This window comes from Pongo pygmaeus, chromosome 14 (assembly GCF_028885625.2).
Source record: "Pongo pygmaeus isolate AG05252 chromosome 14, NHGRI_mPonPyg2-v2.0_pri, whole genome shotgun sequence".
NCBI classification, from domain to species: domain Eukaryota; kingdom Metazoa; phylum Chordata; class Mammalia; order Primates; family Hominidae; genus Pongo; species Pongo pygmaeus.
The window spans coordinates 28726626-28746615 of record NC_072387.2 but is presented as its reverse complement, the minus strand read 5'-3'; the positions used below and the strand labels follow the sequence as shown (position 1 = coordinate 28746615).

The 19990-nt window shown below is 38.0% G+C and overlaps 2 pseudogenes; both read left to right on the top strand.

Moving 5' to 3' along the window:
• The first annotated feature begins 977 nt into the window (after positions 1–977).
• On the top strand, positions 978–10497 carry LOC129011939 (ATP-dependent RNA helicase DDX39A-like; annotated as a pseudogene).
• On the top strand, positions 10448–11138 carry LOC129011664 (ferritin heavy chain-like; annotated as a pseudogene).
• Positions 11139–19990: the final 8852 nt, after the last annotated feature.

Here is a 19990-nt window from a genome sequence, read left to right as displayed (position 1 = left end):
GCACAGACTTCTGTAGAATCACAGTCTAACTCAGGATTTGGGAAATGATGAGGTAAGGAAAACCACTCAGAGAAGATCATGTCTGACTCAGTCCCCATGTGGGATTCCTACTCTTCTTCCTGACTTTGAAATGTCAGAGCACTGTGGCACCCAATCTTTTGTTTCTCTTCCCTTTTCTATCCTTATAACCTAAGGCTGAATGAAGACCTATCATTTTAAATTGCATTCATGCACCACACTCACATCTCAGCTCTGCCGTCACCCTTGGTGTGGAGCCTCAGAGTTTCACCTGCTCAAGTCCTCTGTAGATGTCTGCAGGTAACCCAAATTAAGCCTGTGCCAAGCTGACCTTTGGTTTTGTTTGTTTTTTACTCACATTCTTGTTCCTCCTCTTGTATTCCCAAGTTGACACCATTTACAATGCTGCTTAGGCCAAAATGCCTAGAAAACACTCCTAACTCTTTGCCCGGCTTATGTTTTAAACAGATCACTTCTCACTGTGTCCGTCAGCACCACCCCAATTCAGACACCCAGTCCCCAGAGTGAAATACCTTAATAGTCTTTTAAAGGTCTGCCTGTGTGATGTTGTTGCCACAGGGTTCAAGCTTTGTCCTCTAACCCCTGCAGAGCTAGTAGCCAGATTCCATCTGCACCCTCTACTCATTGGTATGGCAATGACCTTGGGAATTGCATCCCCTCAATTCACAGCCAAAGTAGGAGGGCTTGCAGGATGGTTCCTGTTGACAGGGGCTGCTTTCTGAGGAGTCTCGCCAGCTCCATCCCTGCCTAACTTCTCAGTCTGGTTGTTTATTTTATTTTTTTTAATTAGCTGGTAATTCTTTTTTTTTTTTTTTTTTTTTTTTTTTGAGGCAGAGTCTTGCTCTGTCGCCCAGGCTGGAGTGCAGTGGCGCGATCTGGGCTCACTGCAAGCTCCGCCTCCTGGGTTCACACCATTCTCCTGCCTCAGCCTCCCGAGTAGCTGGGACTACAGGCACCCGCCACCAGGCCCGGCTAATTTTTTGTATTTTTAGTAGAGACGGGGTTTCACCGCATTAGTCAGGATGGTCTCCATCTCCTGACCTCATGATGCACCCGCCTCAACCTCCCAAAGTGGTGGGATTACAGGCAAGAGTCACAGTGCCTGGCCATTAGCTGGTAATTCTTATAATAGATACAAACAATTAGCAACTGCATCCCCTTGTGGCATGTGGAGGAGAATGAGGAACCAGGGCCCTGCCTCTCTCTGCTCTCAGCAAGATGGCAGAACAGGATGTGGAAAATGAGCTTTTGGATTATGAAGAAGAGCCCCATGCTTCTCCAGGGAGCACTCTGGTCCTCCATAAGAAAGATGTCAAGGGATCCTATGTTTCCATCCACAGCTCTGGTTTCTGGGACTTTCTGCTGAAACTGGAGCTCCTGAGGTCCAGCATGAGTGCATTCTCCAGGCCACCCTGGGTATGGACATCCAGTGCCAGGCCAAATCTGGGAAGGGCAAGACGGCGGTCTTTGTGCCGGCCACTGTGCAGCAGATCCGGCCTGTCAGCTGACAGGTGACAGTCCTGATCTGTGCCACACAGGGGAGCTGGCCTTCCAGATCAGCAAGGAGTATGAATGAGCACTTCTCCAAGTAGATGCCCAGTGTCAAGGTGTCCATGTTTTTCGGAGGCTTCATTCATCAAGAAGAATGAAGAATTGTTGACAAACTGTCCTCATGTCATGGTGGGGACCCCAGGTCAGATCGTGGCACTTGTGCAGAACAGGAGCCTCAACCTGAAGAATGTGAAGCACTTTGTGCTGGGTGAGATACTGGGGTGGCTGGACATGTGGTGGGACATGTGGGAGGCCTCCCACCTGATGTGCCAGCAGAAGCAGTGAATCACGTTCAGTGCCACCCTGAGCAAGGAGATCTGGCCTGTGTGCAGGGAGTCCACGCAGGATCCCATGGAGGTGTTTGTGGATGATGAGACCAAGTGCACGCTGCACACACTGCAGCAGTACTACCTCAAGCTCAAGGACACTGAGAAGAACCGCAAACTTTTCTATCTCCTGGACATGCTGGGATTTAAACAGGTGGCAATCTTCATCAAGCCGGTGCAGCCCTGCATGTCCCCGGCCCAGCTCCTCATGGAGCAGAACTTCCTGGCCATGCCCAGGATGAATGCCTGTCATGCTATCAGCAGTCCAAGGATTTCCAGCAGTGGATCCTGGTGGACATCAATCTGTTTGCAGTCAGTTGCAGCATCCACAGGGATATGGAGGCTTGGGAAGATATTTGGCATAAACCACTGGCTGCAGACATTTTTCTTTATTTATAAAATCTTTGATGGCTTCTGTGCAAATCTGTCGATAACTTCTCTTCTACTCTTTTGTCATCATCCACACCATGATCCCATCCACTTCACTGGAGGAATTTACTGAGGCAGCCCCAAGCCTGTATCTCAGCAGGTTTGCTCAGAGTCCCTGTGTTCACTTTCAATCACTTCCTAACCATTGTAGGAATTGAGTGATTCAACATCGTCTTAACTATGGCATGCCTGAAGACTCGGACACCTACCTCCACCCAGTGGCCTGTGCAGGTTGCTTTGGCACTAAAGACGTGGCCATCACTTTTGTGTCTGAGGAGAATGATGCCAAAGTCCTCAATGACATCCAAGACCGGTTTGAAGTTAATGCGACAGAGCTTCTGGAGGAAACAAACATCTCCACGTATGGTGAGCAGAGTCCCAACCATGGGCCTCGACGGCCTGGAGTGGTCCTGCTGTCCGTGTGTGGCTTTCTGTGTGCCAGGTGGGTCTCTCTTTGGACTGTCCAAAAGCTGCAGATTTGTGTAAGAATATTATCATGGGAAAAAACCCCAGATAGTTTATAGATATCTCCCCCTTCCCTTTAGGATGTGAGGTTATAAGGGAGGTGAGGAAAGTTTGTTTTGATTGTGCTAAGAAAGAAGCCAATCTGTTGGTTTACTTGAATTTACAAGAATATTATATCATTTTTCCTTTTGAAATGGGTCTTTTTAATACAATGCAGGCACTTAATCCATGTCTACAAAAATGCCAAACATCTGGATGAGAATAAAAATTTAGTCAAAAATAGATATTTCCAAATAACTGGATGTTTGATCTAAAATAAATCAAATAGCCTCATTTTTTTGCTGTATTTTTCACACTGAAATTGGATGCTTTCTACTTACTTGTTGGATCTGACTGTCAAAGCCTTTTTAAAAAAATGAGTAACCGAAAATTAGGACGAAGCTCTCAGAAGTGCAACGGGAGTGGCTCTAGGTGACATGAGGAAAGCTTCAAGAAACATCTTTTCAGTTTTGGGCAGCTCTCTGCCAGTCCTCCAGGCTGAGAAAACTGAGTCAGCCATGGAGGTTTGAGAGGTTTACTCACCAGTTTCCTAAGCCTCCAACAGGTGCAGGATTACTCTCCCAGTTCTTACTGGAACACACAAAATATCTCCTTTAATCAGCGAGGAGAAAGCACCTACAAAGGGGCCTCGGTGGACGCCTGGAGGCTTCAGGGAACAAAAGGGTTTTGTTGTCCTAGGGATAGCGTTATCCTTTGTTATGTGTATTAATTAATATGGAGGGAAAGACAGGACTACATTTGTTAAAACGGTTTGTGGTAAATAAGTCAGCCGTTGTGCTGAGTGATTTACAGTGGGCAGAAAGCACAGTGGCCTATGACTAACATCCAGAGCACGGTGTGATTAGATCATAAAATTTTATTGTATGGTTATTTATTTATATTTCTATAAATTAAACAGGCATTTGACCTGAGTGGTATACAGATTTGTAAAAGAAAAAAGAAAAAGTACTTATTTTGTAGTGTTTGATCAAGAGCACAAATTTGATGACCATCTCCATGAAATTTGAAGCAGCACAAATCGATTTCTTGCTTGCTCAACTGCATATCTGATTTTTTGTTTGATTTTAGGAAATGGATCAAAGCACACACAATAGTTAATTGCTAATACACTTCTTAAATATGCTAAATGTTCTTGTTTGTTTAATGCACTGGTGGGGCAGCAAAGATGATAAAACTTTTTCTAATCTTGCTTCTTTATTGTTTGACATCTACCAATACATTGTGAGAAACATCGTAGTGGTAGGTAAAATGGTTTTGTACAAAAGTAAGTTTTTTTCCTTATTGCAGATAAGCATCTCTAAGAAATATGATTATTTATACATACTATATACCAGAATTAAGTGCCTGAATATTTTATCTTTGGGATTTTGTTGGTATCCCAGGAGCCCTAGCCCTTATTTTCTCTGGGTAAGTTTGCTCCAGGAGGCCAGGAGATGCTGTTCCCAGCACCAGGGCTTGGTGTGGGCAGATGGCTGGGTGGGAGTTCAGTATAGGGCCCCAAATCGTTCCCGTCAGTCACTTGAAAGCAAGAGGGAGACAGCTTCACTCCTGGCTGCCTTGAAGGTATCCTAGTCTGTCCTAAAGGCAAAACCTATTCTGACACCAGCCAGGTTGACCTAGGGCAGCCATCCTCGCCTCTGAAGTGCTGCCAAAAACCATGGTGCACTCAGGAGAGCTTCACACTGCACCTCCACCTCTTCTTAATAAACATCATCATTTCATAGTTACGAGGTGCCATCTATTTACCCAGAAAGGTGAATCTGATGACCATTCAGACCTTGCAACTCTGGCTGCTTTGAGGAAGAGTGCCCTCAGTTTCCCTGAGCTCAAGGTGTTCTATTGTGACTGAAAGTTAGCACTGAAGGAGAAGGATGCCAGTGTAAATGTTCCCTCATGCCCCTCCACTGCCTCCCTTCTGAGTCTGCAGTCTGCAATGTCCATTATACCACTCTGTATGTATTATACCACTCTGTATGTATTGTACCACTCTGTTTGCCTTTGCCCACCCATAGCTTAGCTCTCACTTATGAGAACATATTTGGTTTTTCTCTTACTCAGTTACTCCACTTAGAATAATGGCCTACAGCTCTATCTAAGTTGCTGCAAAAGACATTATTTTATTCTTTTTTATGGCTGTGTAGTATTCCATGGTGTACATATCATATTTTCTTTATTCAAAAATCATTTGATGTACACTTATGTTGGTTCCATGTCTTTGCAATTGTGTACTGTGCTGTAATGAACATATGCATGCAGGTGTTCTTTTGATATAATGATGTCTTTTTCTTTGGGCAGATACTAGTAAGATTGCTAGATTGAATGGTAGATCTACTTTTAGTTCTTGGAGAAGAAAAACAATTTAGCTATAATGATTCAAAATAATAACCAAAGGAAAATCATGGTCCAGGAAAACGGAATGACCCTCAGTTTCCTTTTGTCCTCTGGACTCCCAAAGGTGTTGCTTCTTGGGAAAACACAATCGCCACAGATAATCAAACATCTAAACTTCCAGGAAGTCAAATAGTGATTTGTTAAATAAAGGACTTTCCTGCTCTAAGTAAATATGGTATGAAAAAGCTAACCACCTTTCTTTGGAAGGGACTTTTGGAATTGACTTTACTTTTATTAATTTGGGCTCGGGCTTGGGTTGAGGCAGCTAAGAGTAGTTGTTATTCTCAATGCTGTTTCTACATGAAGCTCTAGTGGAAAAAAATTATGCATGAATTAATTAAAACAACTGCAAAGGCATTTAAGGCAGGTGGTTTAAAACACAGACCAAGTGGCTTTGCAACAAACAGATTACTCCTGTATGCACGTGCAAAATGTTTGGTCACTCCATTGCTAGAAGTACAACAGTGTAGATGAAAAACATCAGTGTATGTGGGGAATCTGAAGACCACCTTCTTTGTTGGCTGTGGCTGAAGGCAGAAATAACTATAATCACTTTTTACTGCCTAAAGATTTTATATAAGCAAACTCAAGCCATAAGCCTTGAAAGTGGGATTGTTTTCTCAGCCTTTTCTCCAACTGCCCTGGACCACTTCTTATTATGCTTTTTTGCCAAGTTTTCATAGGTTTGGGTAGTTTGGTCTTTGCAGTTCACCAGTTGGCATTAGGGAAACACCCTTTACTTTTTAGTGTGGTCTCTGTTGATTACGATTTTGGTGGCAAGGTAGAAAATGAGCATGTATTAACAAATAATAAAAGCACATCTCTCAAGTTCATTTGCACTCTGAAGATGAGATTGTGAAAGGTTAAGCTGTCAAGTAAATGGGAATGCACTGAGATGGCTGGACCTTGTCCAACGGTACCTGTAGCAGCTGTCAACCTAATTAAGCCAGATGTGTGTTCAATGTAAACGGACCTCCCAAGAGGAATAATAACAGATTTCAGGCTCTGGAAAGAGACAAAAGATGGGGGAGGGGATGCATATAAGAAGGTGAGGCTAAGATCTATAGAATGTTTCTGATGTCAATGTCACTCCTACCTGGAAGACTGTTAGCTCATTAGTGTCACCTTGATTGAACTTGATTGAAACAGTTCTATGGGCGGGTGAGAAAAGTGGTTTAAGTGAAGTCTGGGTACATTTTCATAGTCAATAAACTGATATTTGCTAAACTCTTTCATCTTCAACACATACACACATGCATGCACACACACACACACACACAAAACCTTAGCCTGACTTTAAATCCTTAGTAATTTAAAAAATGACATTTAAGCCATGCCAACTTTGACAGCCCTTCAAGGGAGTGTGTGAGCCATGAGCCAAGAAAAGGACACCAACAGGCTTTCAGATGCTCTCAGATTACACGCGATTCACAAATCAGGATGCACGTTGGTTATACTTTCTGCAACCCTACTGACAAATTAAAACAAACATTCTGTAAACCGTAAAATGTGAGGTACAATAGTGAGTGTTATGTTAAAAAAACACTATAACTCCCAGACAATTTTTTCCATTCATGCTATAAAATGTCATATCTCCAAAACAGAAGTGTTTGAGAGGCAGACCTTTAAGCTTAGCCAGGAAAATGCTTCTCAGAAAATTTTCCTTCATGTCGCTGAATTTAGTAACTACCTTGATGAAACCAGTTCTAAGTTGCTATGTCTCTAAGAAAATTATAAAAACAGCCAACCCCTTTTGAGAACTTGGTAGCTGCTTAATACTTTGTTTATGGAGAAACTTCATTGATTTTGATTGATTGACATTAAATACTATTTATTAAACAAACATGTATTTACTCTGTGCCAGACACAGTTTTGAGTACTTTATGAAATTAACTTATTTCATGCTTATGGCAACCTTACAAAGTAGGTACCATTAATAATCCCATTTTACAAAACAACAGAGCCAAAAAAGATTAAGTGGCTTACTGAGGTCACACAGCTACATCCCTAATATACAGAAATGTTGATGATCTAGTAGGATCCTCTCTTGTAGGAGGGACCAGAGTAAAGAATGTGATACAGATCTTTCCGGAATAGCATAGATTCAACTGCAAATGGCAAACTTCTATCTCAGTAGATGGAGTGGATGTTTTTCTCAAGCAAGCTTATTTGGGAACAATCAGACAAGTGAGATTAGACCCCAGTGTGACGTGCAACGCTTATGTGGCCCGTAAGAGAATTGAAAGTCAAGGCTGACTCTTAAATCTTGCTCAAATAAAGTGGGCATTATTTAATGTATCCACCTCAACTTTGACACTTAACTGTTCTTATTTGACAGAGTTAGTGATGGAGGAAATTCACTAAATCATTCATTCATTCTAGGTGCCAGGCACTGTGTTGACTTCTAGAACCACACATGGTACAGACCTTAAGGAACACAGAACCTATACAGTGGATTGAATAGTGTCCTTCCCAAATTCACATCTACCTGGAACCTCAGAATGTGACCTTATTTGGAAATAAGGTCTTTGCAGATATAATTAATTCAGATGAGGTCATACTGGATTAGATGGGCCTCAAATTCAATGATTTGTGTTCTTTTAAGAGGAGACGTTCACAGAGACAAAGACACACAGGGAAGAAGGCCGTGAAGGCAGAAATTGGAGCGATAGATTTGCAAACCAAGAAACGCCTTGGAACAGAGGCATTGTAACCCAAAAGGCATGGAACAGATTCTCCGTCAGAGTCTCCAGATGGAAAATGACCCTGCCAACACCCTGGCTTCAGACTTTTGGCCTCCAGAACTGTGAAAGAGTAAGTTCCTGTTGCTTTAAGCCACCCTGTTTGTGGTACTTAGCTATGGCAGCCCCAAGAAACGACAGGTTTGGGTACCAGGAAATGAGGTGCTGCTGTAACAAATGCTTAAAAATATGGAAGTGGTTTTGAGACTGATTAATGGGCAGAGGCTGGAAGAATTTTGGGGACCATGATAGAGAAAACCCAGATTGCCTCAAAGTAATGATTTGTGGCAATGTGGAGTGAAAAGCAATTCTGGTGAGAATTCAGATGGCTGTGAGGAACACGGTAGAGAAAGCTTACAGCATCTGAGATAAAACATGACAGCTTGGCAGAAATATGAATGTTAAACATGCCCCTGGTGAGGTCTCAGAAGGAAATGATGAACATATTATTAGGCACAGAAGGAAAAGCCAGCCTTGTGACAGGAAATTTAGCTTGATTTAAGATCTTGAACCATGGGTCCTATCTCCTTTATTATTGCTAGTTACAGAAATTATTGTACAGCAGAAATTTTTTGAGCTAAATACTATGATATAATAAAATTATACATATTATCCTTTTTCAAATTTCAATCCTTCCCCCAAATCGTAAGAGACAAATCAGTTCAATGTTTGATGTTCCACATAAATGAATTTTAAGATATTAAATGAGAAAGAAAAGCAGAGATCTGACTTTATACAACGTTGTTTAATCTCAGAGTTTTAGAATTGGAAGAAGTCTTAGAAATCACCTAGATTATTCCTGGTAGGATGTTTTTATCCCCTTGATACCATCTCTATGAAATCATCAAATATTTTTAATTGTTTGTACATTTTTTACTTCCTATATTAATTTATCTGTGACGTACAATTCCAGTTATTAAAATGTTTTTCACTCATATGTTGACCAGTTGGGATTTTTTCCTCCATAATGACCCAGGATGTCTCTTAAGCCTGTGTGTTATAGACTTCTAAATATTAGAAAATGTGTTACTTGACAAATCTTGTCTTCATTTCAGTCCTGTGAATTATTCTTCTCAAACAGTGTTTAAGAGCCTTTCACTATCCTAGTGACTCTGTGTGCAATGTTATAATTGATATTTCCTTTAATGTATGATGTTTAAAGCAGAATACCAAAATTGAAGTAAGTCCTGATCGCAACAGAACATAGCCAGGATCTGCACATCTCTTGTTCTGGCACTCTACTTCTATTAATTCATATTAAAACTGCATTTTACTAAATCAGCCACTTCACATAGTTGCATCACATTATAGTTTAAAGCAATTGATTTCACTCAGTGATATTTACACACATTCTCAAGATGACAAAAAAATTGTCCCAGTGAAAAGTTTTGGATATTATGTAAATACACATGCCAGGTAAAATATAGAAAAGATTTTTCTATAATATACTGTATATGTTAATCACTGATGAAATAGAACTATTTTTATACCCAAAAGTATTTTGGCACATGGACTAAAGGGCAAAAAGTTTTCTCTATCAATCTGTGAAAAAATAAAGTTTTAAATATAGATTAATTGAGGAGTATGAGATTTGTATTTTTAATTAAAAATTATATATTTCATATTGATAAATACAGCATAAAATGTTTTGGGGATGTGCAAAGATTATACATCTGACTTTTATAGACGGCCAAATATTAGCTACATTAAAAAAACAAAAAAGCTGAATTTTTTAGATTTTATGGCAATACTGGTGACTGGTGATGAGGTATTCACAGGAAGCTATTGTATTTGAGATATGCTGCATGCCCTACTAAAAGCTAATGCCCACCTCAAATACCAGAACACCTGTAACAGATAAGGGTTTTCAACTTTTGGTAGTCAATTGCCACTTACTCTTGCCTAGTGAAAACAGTGTAGAAGCTTTGGTTCCATGGAATTAAAAAAATAATAATGCATCAACAACAGTAATAATTGCAACAATTATACAACATTTTTATTTATCAACTATTCCTTGAAATTTCAGCTTCCATTCATTATGGAGTAGCTTACAGAAGACCAATAAGCCAACTTGAAAACAGAGAAAAATTTGACTAAACCATTTGTTTGAATACAGCGGAGAGCTGCCAAAGCAACTAGAAATTGAAAGATGAGGGGTTTGCAGAAAAAAAAAAAAACTCAGAGACTTACAGGGTCACTCTAAGAGTCACCCTCCTTTGGGCATTTTTTAATTGGTCCACAAATTAGAAGCCAACGTTTTAAGTAGAGAAATACAAATAAGAAGCAGAGAGAGACGTTCTTCGCCGAGAGTCGTCGGGGTTTCCTGCTTCAACAGTGCTTGGACGGAACCCGGCGCTCGTCCCCCACCCGGCCGGCCGCCCGCCCACAGCCAGCCCTCCATCACCTCTTCACCGCGCCCTGGGACTGCCCCAAGGCCCCTGCCGCCGCTCCAGCGCCGCGCAGCCTCCGCCGCCGCCGCCGCCGCCTCTCCTTAGTCGCCGCCATGACGACCGCGTCCACCTCGCAGGTGCGCCAGAACTGCCACCAGGACTCAGAGGCCGCCATCAACCGCCAGATCAACTTGGAGCTCTACGCCTCCTACGTTTACCTGTCCATGTCTTACTACTTTGACCGCGATGATGTGGCTTTGAAGAACTTTGCCAAATACTTTCTTCACCAATCTCATGAGGAGAGGGAACATGCTGAGAAACTGATGAAGCTGCAGAACCAATGAGGTGGCCGAATCTTCCTTCAGGATATCAAGAAACCAGACTGTGATGACTGGGAGAGCAGGCTGAATGCGATGGAGTGTGCATTACATTTGGAAAAAAAATGTGAATCAGTCACTGCTGGAACTGCACAAACTGGCCACTGACAAAAATGACTCCCATTTATGTGACTTCATTGAGACACATTACGTGAATGAGCAGGTGAAAGCCATCAAAGAATCGGGTGACCACGTGACCAACTTGCGCAAGATGGGAACACCCGAATCTGGCTTGGCAGAATGTCTCTTTGACAAGCACACCCTGGGAGACAGTGATAATGAAAGCTAAGCATCAGGCTAATTTCCCCATAGCCGTGGGGTGACTTCCTGGTCACCAAGGCAGTGTATGCATGTTGGGGTTTCCTTTACCTTTTCTATAAGTTGTACCAAAACAATCCACTTAAGTTCTTTGATTTGTACCATTCCTTCCTTTGATTTGTACACCCCTGCAAAAAAAGAAAAGAAGCAGAGAAATCAGCAGACTATTTGTTAATCTCACAGGACTAAAGAGGAATAAGCTAAAGTTTGTGACTTCAAAACAGCTGATATGTGAAATCAAGTTATTGTTGAGAAAAGAGAGATAAAGAATTAGGACATTTCTTTCTCCCCTAGAGGCGTTTGCTGAATTCTAAACAGGGATAAGAAGCTCATCAGAAAGCCACTGAAAAACATAATGGAATTTTCTGGAAATATTTAGAGACAATAATCATGATCAAGAACCGTTACGGAAGAAACCTCAGGATTTCAGGTCGACCAACTGGAGGGCAGTGTCCTAGGAATGAGTGTAAGCTACAAGGAGACAGAGCCTTAAACACATTCTAACCTAGCTTAAGTTAGCCTTGTCCTAAATTAGATTAAGATGATATGCCTTGACTGAATCTCACCATCAGAGGACATGTTGCAACCTTTCTGGAGGAGGAGAACAATCCAGAGTCTCCCTGATTTTTCATATGTAATATTTAATACTCAAGAAAAAATTAAATAAGAAGCAAACTTGTTACCAATGATCCAGTTAATAGAAGTATGAAAAACAGATACAAAAATAACCAAGACTAGTATGCTCCATAATGTAGAATTCAGGAAATAACAATACAAATCTTAGAATTGAAAAATGTAATAATGGAAATTAAGAAGTTAAAAGATGAGCTCACAGTAGCTAGGATGTAGTAGAAGAGGGAATTGGTGAACTGAAAAATAAATCACTGAAAAATTTCCAGACTAAAAAATGAGTGGAAAATAAAAAGAAAAGAACTAAAAATAAAAGGGATATGGTTAACAAAAATCAAAATAATTATTCTCATTAAGATTTGTTTTAGACAGAATAAAAATAAGAGCCATTCACAAAAATGACAAAACATGATGGAAACATGAAAATGTAAGAGGGAATGAAGAGTAAGAGAAGATGTAAACATGAGAAAATATAAACTAATATTTACTATAAAACAATAAAAATATAATCTGTTATGATGATTTAAATATATGAACAACTAACATTAACACCAAAAATGAGGTGTTAAATGCAGTTACAAGGTTTTTTGAGTTCTAAAGAGTTGTGTGGGAAGCAAAATGATTGATATACATTAGTATATTATAAATAATATAACTAAATATAGATTAGTAAAATAACTGATGCATTGACCTATAATAAATAAAAATTATGTTTTAATCTTTGGGGAAATCACTGAAAATAGTAAAAATAATGCAAGTCAATCTTGAAAAATATTCAATGTCAATATCAATATTGAGCAATTAAACAAGAAATAATAATATATCCACAATGGAGTACTGTTTAGCCTTTAAAACAAAGGAAATCTTGTAATTTGCAACAACATGAATGAACCTGGAGGACATTATGTTAACTGAAATAAGCCAGAAGGAAAGACAAATACCACATGATATCACTTTTATGGGGAATTTTTAAAAGTTGAACTAATAGAAGCAGAGAGTAAAATGGTGGACATCGAGGGCTGGGGGCAGAAGTGTTTGGGAAGATGGTCAAAAGATACAAAATTTTAGTTCAGTTAGAGCAGTAAGTTTGAGAGATTGATTGTACAACATGTTGATGATAGTTAACAACAATGTATTGTATTCTTGAAAATTACTAAGAGAGATTTTATGTGTTCTCACCACATACACACACAAAATAAATACATATGGTAATGCATATGTTAATTAGCTCAATTTAGTCATTCCATAATGTGTACATATTTCAAAACATGATGTTTTACATGATAAATATATGCAATTTTTATGGGTTAGTTTTAAAATAAATGTATTAATTAAAAATAAAAATAAAATAAGAAGATTAAACAGAAAAAAGATGAGAAAATACATATCAAATAGTAAAATGTGAGCTATAACTTAAATATATCAGTATTACATTAAATATAAATGGCCTAAATTATCCAATTAAAAAAAAGATTAACAGTCTGGATGAAAACAGTAGCAATAAACAATAACAACCCCTATATGTGGCTTACATAGCCATAAACCCTTAAATTTTAAGATACAGACCCTATATATAATGATTTGAAAGGAAAATAGAGGAATGGATAAAAATGTAACAAACACTATTTTTTAAAGGAATTAGTATAGTCAGTTAATATCAGGCAATATCAGTAATACAGTGAGAAAGATTGCAATTTTTATAATACTAAATAAACTCAGAAGAAATAGAAAATCTGAATATTCTGTATCTGTCAAATAAATATAATCCTTTATTAATGAAAGTTTACAAGAACAGTTTATAATAACAAGAAAATCAAATGTCTAGAAATAATGAGGAATAAATGCTGTGTTCTGCTGTTTATGGATTAAAAGTTTCAACATGTAAAGCTATCAGTTTGTTCTAAAATTTATCTGTAAAACCAATCAAATTCTAATCTAAATTCTAGCAAGTTTTCTGTTATTTCTTTTGTAGATAATAACCAGAAATATCTTTTTTTTGTTACAGATGACGTTCTTGCTCTATCACTGAGGCTGGAGTGCAGTAGCGCAATCGTAGCTTATTGCAGACTTGAACCCCCTAGGCTCAATCAATCCTCTCATGTAGGTGAGATTATAGGCACAAGCCACCAGGCCTGGCTAAGAACTTTCAAATGTTTATAGAGTACTGATGAAGGGTCCCAAGTAACCAAGACTAATCTTGAAGAAGAAAACAAAATTGAAATCTTACAACATCAAATAGTAAGACTTAATATTAAACCACATGACACTTAAAAATGGATTACATACTAATGGAATAATACATAATTTAGATATAGATGATATACACAAGGTTGATTGTTTTATGATATGCTGTGAAATAGGGGAAGAATGCAGTTTGAATAAATGTAATTATTCTCAATAAAGAAATTTACTATTCATTATTCATAATAAAATACATGAATAAATGGGTAGAACAGCTTTAGAGAACAGAATGGTCTTGACTCCTACCATGTATACACAATCTCTATAGTATATACTGGACTATACTTAAAAGTCAATTTCAGATAGATTTTAAATACACATGAGGAAAGTAAAAAAATAAAAAACTTTGCATGTAGGAAAATATTCTGTAACCATTGTGTAAGCAAAATTTTCTTAAAGAGAAAATAAAAACACTGACAATGAAGATTGATGAAGTTTTATAAATATAAAAATTATTTATCGGAAGACATTATTAATTGAGTGAAATTACAAATCACAGAGCATGAGATTTAGCAATACACATAATGCAATGAAAGGCTTATGTCCAAGAATATATAAATAACTCCTAAAGAGCAATAAGAAAACAACTGACAATCAGAATTGGTAATATAAATACCAAGACATTTAACAGATATTTAGCATAAAAAGGAAATTTTATCATCCAATGAACATATGAAAGCATGATCTCTTCATTAATCATTAGCCTAATGCAAATAAAAGCACAATGAGATAACACTTCATGCCTACTAGAATTCAAAGCCAAACAACCAGGACAAAACAAAACGAGACCCAAAATACCAAAAGTAGGCAAGTAAATGGAGCAATTGATATTCTCATTCACTGTTGGTAAGAGGGTAAATTACAATGACCAATGTAAACAAATGGCTGCTGATATCTATTAAAGCTAAACAATTACATACTCTATGATCTAGAATTCTACTACTATGTGTTTATCCAGTGAAATGTTCACCTGTGTGCAAAAAGTGAAAAGCAAAAATAGAGGGAAGTTCATCATAGCACTACTTGCAATATCCCCAAATGGAAAATAACCCTAAAAAGCTTTATCAACAATAGAATTAAGAAAAGAATATTGTTATATTCATATAATAGAATACTATATAGTAAGGATAATAAATACACTACAACTAAAAGCAGTAACACGGATAAATGCCAAAAGCAGAATAATGACTGAAAGAAGCCAGGCGTGAAAGAAAATACATGCTATATAATTTCTATTTATACAAACTTTAAAAATAAAATTAGTCTTCGGTATTAGAAATCACAATAGTGTTTTTTGTTTGTTTGTTTGTTTTTGAGACGGAGTATCGCTCTGTCGCCCAGGCTGGAGTGCAGTGGCGCGATCTTGGCTCACTGCAAGCTCCGCCTCCTGGGTTCACGCTATGCTCCTGCCTCAGCCTCCAGAGTAGCTGGGACTGCAGGCGCCCGCCACAACGCCCGGCTAATCTTTTGTATTTTCAGTAGAGACGGGGTTTCACCGTGTTAGCCAGGATGGTCTCGATCTCCTGACCTCGTGATCCGCCCGCCTCCGCCTCCCAAAGTGCTGGGGTTACAGGCGTGAGCCACCGCGCCCGGCCAGCTGTTGTATTTTGAAACCCTAACAGATAAAAGTGTCATCTAAAGCCGACTGAAGTACTGAAAATAAAAGCCAGTGCAAGAGAGGAGGAGAGATGAAAATATCCCTGAAACTATCATTGGAGCACTTGGACTAAGGCTACCAAATCGACCCCAGAATATAAATACAGTTAAGAAAAAAGTCAACTTGTGTAGTTCTACCAATAATAGCTTTTCCATGGCTGCCTTGTTTTAATTTTAAAGTCGTTAGGCTTCCTGGGGATGAGCATTTTAAAAGATCATATACTTTTTTTCTTCAACAAGTATTAGCGCCTATTATGTAATAGTCCAATTGCCCTGTGGAGATAGGCAATATTGGCCTTGAGAAAACTGACCAAAAGGGGCAGAGGATGGAGATTGTGAGATGAGAAATGAGTTGTTTTGCTGCTTCACTGCTTTACTAATCATGGTAGTGGTCATAATTTTTATCATATGTAGAGGAAGGTTTCTCTCCTGAGTATCAAATGGAAAGCTAAGGTTACAATGGCTGTCCAGTTGTTACTTTACTCAATGCAGCTGTTTTCTGTTATGTGATAGCAATGACCAATCATGGAAGTATTTTCAAATATGCACGTGTGTGTGTGTGTGTGTGTGTGTGTGTGTGTGCATGTGTGTAAAACCTTCCATCCCAGACCCAGGGTACATGAACTTTGACTTTTAACTCTGGCAATTATTTCCTTATTGAATATTTTGATGATTTTACCTAATGGTCTCTGAAGTTATTTTTGGAAACAATTTAAAATCAAAATGAAGAATTTCAGTGAATCCCAAATAACGGTGCCAGAAAATGTGTTAAGCCTCCCCAGCTCTGTTCCACTCAAGGCAAAACAATTTTAGCTAAAATAAGAATGGCAGATTCAGAAAGAATTATGACAAAATTCAATCCTTGAGTCTCATGGAAAGATCTGATCCAGCAATTCTTTATTCCCCATATAGAAATTCTACTTCACACATTAAAGTGAGGACTCATAGCTAGAGGCAATATGTATTTCTACAATGAAAATTATTCCCTGATTTTATGGATTGATGAGGCCCCACTACCATTTCTTAGTAGGAAACATCTATCTCTATTTTTACTTATATATACAGAGATATAAGGAAAACTAACCCTCATTTGTCTGAGTACAAATGAGTACAACGTGTTCAATTATCTAAACACGTTGAGTTTAACATGAAACAACTTAAAATACTCATTAAATAGTGAAAAAATCAAGGTACATAGAATGCAATAACCAGTTGATATTGTGATATTGGAGAAATGCTTAAATAAATAGCTTAAGCTCAGGAGTTCTTTGGAATAAAAACCCCATGCAATGTGAAAACAGAGATGTAAGTGTTCCTTTATGTTGGCTTTAGCTCCCTTGGTATGTAATTTAATATCCTTTCTCAAAGCCCAACAATAACTATATATTTATTTAAGCTCTTACCAATGTGTATGAGTTATGATGCTGATCTCTTGAGTTGGCAACAAGATGTTTAATAAAATTATGAGATTAGAAGGAATTCTGAGAGATCTTATCTCTCTCCCAGTCTTGAAATAATACTATTCCAAAAAACAAGGCAAAAAAAAAATCCAAAAAAATGCAAACAATGAATTATTTGACAGCTGGAATTTCGTTTGTTCATCACAGAAAACCAAGTGTTGAGAACAATATGTGTCCTCAATTAATGTTGGTAGAATAAGTGATTGCTTAAAGTCTAGATGTGCTAGAAGGAAGATTTAATTAAAGTTGGTGTGATTAAAGTCTGTATTTTTCTTGTTTTCCACTAGAATATGTGATTTTCTGCATTAATATTTTAATACTTCTTTTCATTTAATTCAAAACTTCAGAGGCTGGTTTTTGCTTTAATAATTAAATACTTAGTCCCACCATTTTTTAAATGTGGTTTTTAAAGTCTCTGAACCTCAAACTCCCTGTTCCGAGCTCTTTTTTATAGTTCTAGACTTAACGTAAATGAAGTAGTGAAAAAAAAAATTTGTATAACCATCCTGATCCTCTCCCATCCAAAGACAAATATACAAAGTAAAGGCACCAATTTTTTTTTTATTTTTTGCTTCATGGTCAGTGCTAAATCCCAGAGTGGTTAGTTTTTCTGAGAACTCCAATTTCCATGAAGAATAGACTATCTTTTTTGTATTTCAACAGGAAGAAGTTTTGTGATTTACCTTTCTTCAGCAAGCTGGATAATTTTCCTTATATATTCTCAGAGAAGTTTAGTTTGTTAACTATTTTAACTATTTTCTCTGTTTTCTTGTTAGTTTTCTAGAGATTTTCTCAAATTACAGAAGACAAAATGAGATGCAGCCACCGACTCATTTGATAAATAGTGACCGTGAGAATTGCGCCCTGATTTTTTGTGCTATACAATATATTGTTTTATATGTCTTTTTACACATGCTTTAAAAATTATAGTTCCATACTACCTATGAGTGTCCTTGAAAAGCCATAACACTTAAGGGGTCATTTCTTACTAGAGTGCTTCAAGGATTTAGCAAATCTCCAAAGATCACTGTAAAAGGATGTAAGATTTTTACATTGCTAGACTGGTGTCTAGAGGTAAGCGCGTTGGCAGACATTAGTCATCTCGCATTTTGTTTCTCCCAATTGGATTGCTGTAGCAGTTAGGTGCTCAATAAACTATTTTTAGTTCCTTTATGAGGTCAGCACTGTTACTGTATATTCCTGCAGTTTGATTTTTGTTCTTTGTAGATCTTTAGTCCTCTGTTTCTGTCTTCTAATTTTCAAGTATAATGTCACTAATTTTCAAGTATAATTAGTGATCTTCTTCAGTAAGTGCTGTTCTTTCACTCACTCCATTTCATTGTGAAGGTCTTTTAGGGAAATTTAACTAAAAGCTCCCAAAAAACCATCTGCAACAACGCTTGTACTGAAATTGCTTTTAACCAGAATTGTTAATGACTTCTTTGACATTACATGCAGAAGACTCTTTTTTGAAAAAAAATTCAATTAAGAAATGATTTACATAAGTGAAAACGAAGACCTTAAGTTTACAGCTAACTGAATGTTGTGAATACATCCTAATCAAGACATAGAACATTTTATCAACCACAGAAATTTCCCTGGTACCCCTTTTTAGTTCAATCATCTGCCCCTTGATGCAAGCATTGTTCTGCTTCTAATTGCCATAGATTATTTTTGTCTGTTTTTGACATGAATAAATCTTACAGTATGTACACGTTTGTACCTGGATTCTTTCACACATCCTAATGTTTGTGATGTTCAACTATGTTGTTCCTTGTCTCAGTTGTGCTCCTTCCCTTTTCTTTCTGTCCTTTTTACCTTTTTATTGCTGAGTATTCATTAATATAAAAATACTAGAATTTACTTCACCTTCAAGGAGGGGATGCATGACTCCCTGCACCTAAGTGCGAGCTCAACTGAGCGCCTTCCTCCCGAAAAGCACAATGTGGAAAGGGCAAAAAAAAAAAAAAAAAAAAAGTAACTGCAGTAAAGAAACCTGAGAAATGCCACCTCAGCCAAGTGACCAAGGTCAATATCAACAGTGATGGATCAAGTTCATAGAATATATATTCTCGATATAATGTGATCAACACAGCTCTTTCTTCCCCAAAACCATAACACCAGTCTATGCATGAGAAAATAATCAGATGAACCTCAATTAAGGGACATTCTACAAATTACATGGCTGATACTCCTCAAAACTCTCAAGGTCATCAACAACAAGGAAAGAATGAGAAACTGTCAGAGGCAAGAGAAGCCTAAGGAGACATGATGTCTAAATGTAATGCAGTATCCTGGATGGGAAAAAGGAGATTAAGTAAAAATAAGATCTGAGTAAACCATGAGCTTTGGTTAATAACAGTGTATTAGTTTGTTGCCGGATGGAAGTCTTGAGTGCAAGTTGTCCAAGTTCTTGGCATATTTAACAAAGAAATTGAAAAAAGCACACAAACAAAACAACAGAAGATTAAGGCATAGATTTATTCAAGCAAAAGTACACTCCACAGAGTGGGAGCAGGCCCAAGCAAGTGGCTCAAGAGCCCTGGCTGTAATGTTCCTTGGGTTTTTAATTGAAATTTAAAAACATGGTAAAACCGCTCAGTACCCTTTAGAGGTCTCTGATAAGTTACAATACAAATACAATACAAATACAATCCTTCCTATACAAATGAAGGATTTTGCCCAGGACCAGTCAGTGGCAGGATTCTGCCCAGGACCAATCAGAGGCATCCTGCCTGTGATGTATATGCAAATGAAGGTTCCAGAATGGACCAGTTACAAACATTCTCATTCACTAGGTAGGGGAGGGGAGGTTTGGAGAGAGAGGGGCATTTGGCTCCTTATATTATGTGGTCATGGAGAGGTGGGGTTTTCCTCTCAGTTCATTTCCAAGAAGGCAGCCATGGGTTGGCCTTA